This window comes from Centruroides vittatus, unplaced genomic scaffold (genome assembly GCF_030686945.1).
Source record: "Centruroides vittatus isolate TY-2023 unplaced genomic scaffold, ASM3068694v2 contig_452, whole genome shotgun sequence".
Taxonomy (NCBI): domain Eukaryota; kingdom Metazoa; phylum Arthropoda; class Arachnida; order Scorpiones; family Buthidae; genus Centruroides; species Centruroides vittatus.
Genome location: NW_027122248.1, coordinates 836,451 through 844,554, shown reverse-complemented (window position 1 = coordinate 844,554; position 8,104 = coordinate 836,451). Strand labels below are relative to the sequence as shown.

Below are 8,104 nucleotides of genomic sequence, written 5' to 3'. Positions count from 1 at the left end.
TAAAACTTTTTTACATCAGATAATGTGTAATTGGGACTTATACATTGTGAAAATTACTTTAACTCGCTGTATTCAAGTAAAATAAGACTGATTATCACGTTGAAGGATATAAAAAAATATAAAAAAAAAATTAATGATGTAACTCACTGTTTGGTATTGTAATCCATTTTAAGATAAACACCAGGAAATGAGGCATTTTTAATTCTTTAATCCTTAGTTTTTTCCACGATTATCGATTCGTTAAATATATTCACAAACAATATAATTAAAACTTCATTTATATCGATCAGAATATATATATATATATATTATTTTTTTTTCTGGGGTAACTAGATTACATTTTTGATCATTATCTTCGCGAATATTATCAAAAGTAAACAATAATAACGATTAAAAAAATAATTAATATTTAGTACGAAATTTAAATATAAAAAATCACGAACCTAACATTAATATAAACTTGTTAATTAATTAATATTTTATATTGTCGATTTATTTAATGAATTGATTTGTATTAAAATTTAATTCTTTTAATTAATTACTCGATTTTTCAATCAATTTTTCTACACGAATCTTCTTAACTTCGATAATCTTGACAGAAATTTAATACTCGTAAAGTTAAATACTTAAAGGAAATTTCTTTATAACTAATCAAAGTTTAAAAGAGTTTTTCTCCGCTTTTAAGGCATAAAACGTGTAAATAAAGAAAGAAAAAAAAATAATAGAAGAGAGAAGGAAAATAAAATAAATAAATAAAAAAAAGAAGAAATTAAAGTTAAGAAAGTTTAATTTCGAGTGCTGCTATCTGTTATTCTGAATGTGAAACTAAAGCCAAAGTTCTATTTGATTAATCCAATAGATAATTTAAAGAACGACGTCTCGTTCTTAAACAATTCTTTGGCTTTGTTCGACAAACTTGGCGAAACAAAAGCATTTATAACTTGTTCCTGGTAATTTCCCACTAAAGAAAACTCTAACTGTGTCATTACTGGATAGTAGTTACCATTACATATTAATGAAACAAGGGGATCTCTCCACCACTACAAAAACACATCTTTTAACTACACCATTTCGACTCTTGTCTCGTCTAGTAATTAAAAATTAAAATATATTAATTTAAATAGTAAATTCGCATCTATTATCGTCCTTCGTATTAGTTTAGCAATCGATTTAAAGATCGGAAGCAATGCCATCACGCATAGAGCAATAGATGGCACTAGGTGACTATAATACTAAAGCATTAGTCTGTCTGTATGAGTATACACTTTTTATTTCATTTTTTATATTAAAAACATTATACATAACTTGTAAATTTAGTAAAGAGTGAAGACTACGCATCGTTTAGTTTCAAATTTTCTATATTTTCCTTTTTGTTTTTTGTCCAATTTAGTTTAAAAATAACACGGCAAAAACTTTTGTTTGTTACATAAACAGGTTATTCTAAAGTTGTTTTTTAAAGAGTTTTTTTGATCGATATAAAGAAGAAACAAATAAAAAAAAAATAGTTTTTTTAGTTTCCTCGGCTCTCGACCGGAAATCAATTTAAAGTGAATAACTAAAGCTTTAGTATAGAATATTTAAAATTTATTCATTAGATCCTGAATCTATAGAAATCATCGATCGATGGAGTATGATAAGTCAAGAATGATTCCTAAAACTTACGAATGAGGAAAACACCGTAATGTTTTTCGGTAATAAATTATATAAACTTATATAAAAAAATAATTACTCGATATTAATTAAATTATACAATTTTTACGTGTAGTAAAAACCGAGGATAAATTGTTGATATAACCTTATTTGATAAGTTCTTTCGTGATAGAATAAACGTGTCGATAAACTGACCTAGATAACGTTTCGATCTGTATTATCTCAATTTTAATACAGATAATAATAGGAATCTTATAAAATTCAAGACGACGTTCAAAAAATTAAAGCATCTCTCTCTCTCTCTCTCTCTCGCTCTCGCTCTTCCTTCTGGGGATGATGTTGAAGATATTTCGCGGCAGTAGTTCGAGAAATCTTCACTAGGGTGCGCAATCGAGACGGGATATAGTGCACAGTTAAGTGTTACACGTCCAATCTGCAGACACGTTGCTTCAAAGGCTGCTTCTTTACAGCTTCACTAACAAAGGATGCTGAAGAAGACAGGTATGAACTGATGCTTCGTCCAGGTAACTTTTTATCTCTAGAAATTAAAACATATTTCTTTAATTTTGAGGTTTCGGTAATATTAATCTTTAAAATTTGTATTTATTTCACGAAATCCGAAATAATTTTCGTACATTTTTCCGCGAATTAAAGCGTACATTATAGATAAACTTAGTTTACTTTGTTACTATTTAGTTATTTATCAATTTGAAGAATGTTTTATGCCTTAAAAAGTGGCATATGTCTTGATAGGTTAAAAAAAATGGTCCCTGTCTGATAAAAAAAAAAGATAAATAATACCAACGTTTACAGTTCGATTTATTGAAGTTCTTTAACTGATTGATAACGTTTCATCTTAACTTATAATGATGGAGTAGCTATCGAAACTTAATTAACATCACGTCAAAGAAAGTATTAATTTATTGACTTCATTGATAATCGTTAAAATTATTTTAATTGCGTGTATTTCCTTCCTAAGTTTCAAACTTCCATATAATTCCAAACTGTAGAAATTGATCCCGACAGAGAATCGAAAGAGTAAAGCCAATTAATTTTATTCAATTTTATATCAACGAAATTTGATAATTTCGTAATATTTATGGCGTGTATAACCTTCAAAACTTTATTAAGATGTTATAAACAGCGTTATAAATATTTTTTTCCCCCTCGATAGATGAGCATTAAACATCGTAATGGTGTTGGAAAATGTCTGTCATAAACGTAATAACTTCCCGGAACGATTGAGAGAAAATGCATATTATAGTCGATTTAAACATACTTTTAAAACGATGGAAAACACGTATAAAGAATCCAATCTTAATCAATCATTTTATATTCTTTGACTTGAAGTTTCTTGTCATCATCTATATCAGCGGAAGTTCGTTTAAAATGTATATATATATATATAAAGAATACATCAACAAGTTGTTTACATTTCATACGAAAATTTCGTAGAATAATAGAAATTATTTTAATATATATTTAATAGTAAGCATAAATATAAATAACTCGCTGGAAGATGGGATATTTTGGTAATGATAAACGCATTTAAATTTGTATTTAATTATGCTTAAGTGCCGATTATAAATTATTTTTGCATTAAAGATAAAAAAATTCTTATTTTATTCCTTTTCTTAACTTTGCATCTGCTCCAAATTTCTTATTTATTCTAACTACTTTCAACTCATTATTCTAAAATATTTAATTTTTTTTTTAATATTTAAATTGCAATTTTCTACACCCGATCTAGTGAATGGAAAACATTTAAAAAAAAAAAAACAAAATGTCTACTAGAAAATTGCTTAATGTTAGCAATTTAATTTTTATTTACAGCAAATTTTTAATACATTTTGTTTACGCAAATATATATATATATATAAATATAATTTTATATAACGATAATTGCTTTTTATGACTTATAATTAATAGCTGTTTAAAAACTTTTGAAAGTTTTATATATATATATATATAAATGTTTTAATTATTTAATTAGTAAACGAATTAATCATTTTCTTTTAAATTTATATAATTTAATTGTTAATTAACTTTATTAAGTTTTCTTTCTATTTATTCGAACAGATAAAGCAATTCAATACAGGCAAGTTGATGTGTAAACTTTAGGGTTTTTCCCTCCCCCCTTTTTTTTTCCTTTCTTTGTACTTCAAACTGTCAAAGTTGAATATTGTAATTTAATCTTTCGGTTGACATAGTTTACACAATTACCTTCTGTTCGTCATCTGGAAGAGTTTTCTTCTCTTATGGGATCGTTATCGCCACAATGTTAGAAGAAAGGTTAAAAAAAAAAGGCTATATTTATGCTACATCTACACGATTTTAATAAATTTAGATTAGGATACATTAAATTTACAACTTTGCAAACAGTTTACAGATTACGAATTGTGACATTAGTTATCTCAATTAATCGAGTTATCGGATTGTGTGATCTGAATAACTCCTATAGGATATTACTATGAGTAACTCCTATTTATCCATTGAGATCTCCGCTGTTATACTAAGAGCACACACCAGTTTGTCTGTTGGGATCATCCTTTAGAAATTGTATGGACATCATTGATCACGCCATTCTTAGTTTCAGAAATTAATTATGATAATTATCATTAATCAGTTTCGTTTTCGGACATTAATTACTATTACCGAGTAATGGCTTTTAGTAAAATTAACTAAAAAAAAACAATTGTTTTTTTATAAGTTAATTTCATTGTATTCTTGTTTCTAATTACGTTGAAATCTGTCATTCTAATATCTTATCAACATTTCTACTCCAAACTCTAATGCAAACAATGAAAGCAATTGGTTCTGTGAGGTACCAGTTAACTGTTACATGTTAGATAATTAAAATGCACAGAAGTGTGAAGTTTATCACCAGAAAACATCATACTTAAATATTTACTTTGTTTTTCTTTCTTCCACGCTCAGAATTAAAGGGATATTAATAGATTTTTTTAATAAAATAAAATAAAAGAAGTAAAATATTATACTAAAGAAACACGAAACATAGAAGAATAAATTAATTTTAAATAGGTTAAATCATAAGAATGTTATTAAATTTTGCTATATTATTTATATTCAAATAAATAAATAAATATATATATATATATATAGAGATTAATATTTTAAATATTGTTTTATATTTTTATTTTCTTTAAAATAAATTAAAAGAAGAAATTTAGAAAAATATCCTATAGCTAAAAATTTAGGGATTTAGCAAATTAAATTCTATAAAATATAAAAAAATAATCAATTAAATTTAATTTTTATAAGTGAATTTTTTTTTCTCGCAATCGCTTTTAACTTAAATAATGAAAGAAAAACACATGTTATTTTATCCTTATCTGCAAATTTTAAGATGAGTTAAAGTAAAAAAGACTTCTTTAACTTCTTTCATTTAAAAATAACTGAAGTAATTTTCCTTTTATTTCATCAATAAATGTCTTTAAATTGAAATAAAAAGACACTTTTGAAGTTTAAATATATATATATAAAAAATTCAGTAATTGAATGCAATCTTCGCAGCTAATATTCGCAGACATCTTATAAAGTAATAAAAACTCGTTAAAAATTAAATTTTAAACTTTTATATCGCGTTACTTTTGGATAAAGCTGTTTAAAATAATTTTTTTTTTTAAATTGAGTACATCAAACTGTTGTAAATAGTCTAAATTCTTATATTTTTAACGATTTTTAACGAGTTTTAATTATTGTAAACTCGAACTAAAATGATATTATAATAAAAAATACAAAGAAAAAAAAAGAGAGAGAAATATAAAATAAACATCAGTGAAAGCTGACATCAATCATAACTCTTTAAAGAAACGTTACGCCAAACGTTTCCAAAAGAAAAAAAAAAGAAGTATTAATAATATTAACAAATTAAACAAAATGTTTAAATGTAATTCCCATTTTAAAAGTACAAATATAAATATTATTACTAGGGAAAAAATTTCGAATAAATGTTTATTCAAGGCAAACTTTATGTTATATAAAAAGAAGTAGAATATATGAATGCATAACAAACAGAAGTAGGAATTTTTCTTGGTGGAAGCAAAGGATACTCGTGAGCTTTTTTGGTAAACTCTAACAAAGTTAAGCAATGGAAAAAAAAAAAAGAAAAATTTTGGGTTACATTCCCTTATATCAACAAATTCCTTCACATCGTTATTTATTCATATATTCTTCGAGAATTGTTATTGTATTATTATTAAATCATATAACAAGCATAACCATCGTCTTTAAGTTCTATAACTGAAATCATAAAAATTGTGAATATCTACCTTTCCATTATTGGCATTTGTAACTCCATTATCGTGTCTTCCATATCGACTAAAGGGCTTTTATGCATTCCTTTCAAATCAATGACTATTTGTGAAAAGATATCTTTCGCCCATCTACACTATTTGATTACCTGGTAGTAGTGGTACCTATTGGTTTTCTAAACATTCAATACACCCAATTTTCGAGAATATACACAGTTTAGACATTAAACTTACGTTCTACTATACATTTTTTTAAAGCTTTCCTCTTTCGAAAGGCATTCACGTCAACTCTTTTAATATTAAAATTAAGTTTTATTCATTTCGGAAGTGAAAACTTTAATCTGAAACCGAAAACAACACCATTACCTCCTTAAATCTACATCGATTAATTGTAATTAATTCTACAAATTTGGTATAAAAGAATTATTTAATTATGTAAAAATCTTCCTTTTTTTACTAATTTATTTTCTTTAAATAAGCATTAATCTTAATGATGATTTTTTTCAGTTAAAATTAATTTTGCCACAGAATAATTAAAGTAAAAAAATGTGTTTAAAAAGCTAATTAATAATATAATAATTATTATTATTATTTTTTAAATTAGAAAATTAATATTCAAAGTAAAATATTTTTTCCTTATATTTTTATTTAATTTAATCGAAATGCCAGATATTTAATTTAGTTGTTCCGCTAATATTATAGAAACCTTTCAAATAAAATATATTACTTGAAAGCAAATATTATTGCTTTAGAAATGCATAAAGTTGTAAAAGACGAGGCGATGTCTAAAAGATAAAAGTAAATTGTTGATTCTTCTCCTAGAATGACAAAAATCAGGATAAAAGGAAATTCTTTCCACCAAGAAAGATTTAAAATTTAATCATAGTAGTGGATGTCTTACATGTACACAGTACTGTACACAATAAGTCGCTGTATCGATGCTTAAAAATATTAATTATTATATTATAATTTTATGTGAAATAAAATAACTTTTTTTTAAAAAATTCTTAGTAAAGTTTGTTTTTGATTTTAATCATCAAAATGGTTATTTTTCAAAAATGGTTCTGATCGGAGGAATTCGGAGAGATTCACGTGATTAAATCTCGAGAGGAAACAAACGGCAAAAAGTTCCAAATCTTTAAAGTTTACGGTCATTCATTTGGGAATAAGAAAATATATAAACTTAAATTCGATTTTTAAAGACATTCTACTGAATTAAATATCATTTATGTGGATTATTTCCTTTCTTCTTTCTTGTTTTTACAACGTTTTCCTCTTATATAAATTAATACTTTAATATATTTAAACATTTTAACCTTTATAATTTCGGTTTATTTTTCAAAATATTTTCTAATTTTGTACAGAATTTATTTCAAATTTTATCAATTTTTATATATTATTTATATATTTTGTGAAAACAACACGTAACTAGAAGGAAAATAAAATATATAAACAATCATAAAATATTAGTTTAGAACCTCAGGTAGTATTAGATTATAAATTACTGAAGATACTCAATTCAGTGAAAACATAAATATCTGAACCTACAACAAAAATTAAACTCTCTTCGCGCTAATAAATTTTCAAAATTGCTTAATAAAATATCTAGGATTTTTGATTACTCACCTAAATTTCACAGCTCCATGATAATGGTTATTTTATAATGGTTTATGAATGTAACAACAGTTATTTTTACGTGTCGTGACCATCTGTTTAGTATTTATTTATTCTCACTTCGTTTTTTCCTAATTATCTTTGTTTGATGGCTTAAATTAGTAAGAATAATAATGATTACTTTATTAATTTAATCATGCAATGAGAAAAATGAAAATTTTTCTTAAATAAAGTCATATATTCACTCTATACTATTGATATATAAAAGGAAAGTTTAAAAAATATTTCAATATAAATCGAATTTGTGGGTCCAAATATCTTATTTTATTTATTGAAATATAAAATATACTTAAAATAGATTTATATAAAAGTTAATATTAGATCTTTTTACGATAGATCTATTTGTTATATATCGAATAATATTTTTGTATATATATATATATATACAGTAAACTCATATAGGATCATAAATTTATTTATTTTTAATACAGGTCTATATATTATTATAATGGTATTATAAATAATTTAATAATATATTTTTTAAAATTTATATATTTAAGAGTATA

At 24.4% G+C, this 8,104-nt stretch overlaps 1 protein-coding gene across 2 annotated transcripts in view; it reads left to right on the top strand.

Annotated features, from left to right (window-relative positions):
- Positions 1-2,033: 2,033 nt before the first annotated feature.
- LOC136977182 (somatostatin receptor type 2-like) overlaps positions 2,034-8,104 on the top strand; it is a 42,707-nt gene continuing 36,636 nt past the window's right edge. The window contains exon 1 of one of the 2 annotated variants that reach the window (XM_067272628.1): positions 2,034-2,174. The gene's annotated coding sequence lies outside the window, so the exon portion shown is untranslated. The remainder of the gene's footprint in view (positions 2,175-8,104) is intronic. The other variant, XM_067272629.1, reaches the window with a different exon arrangement.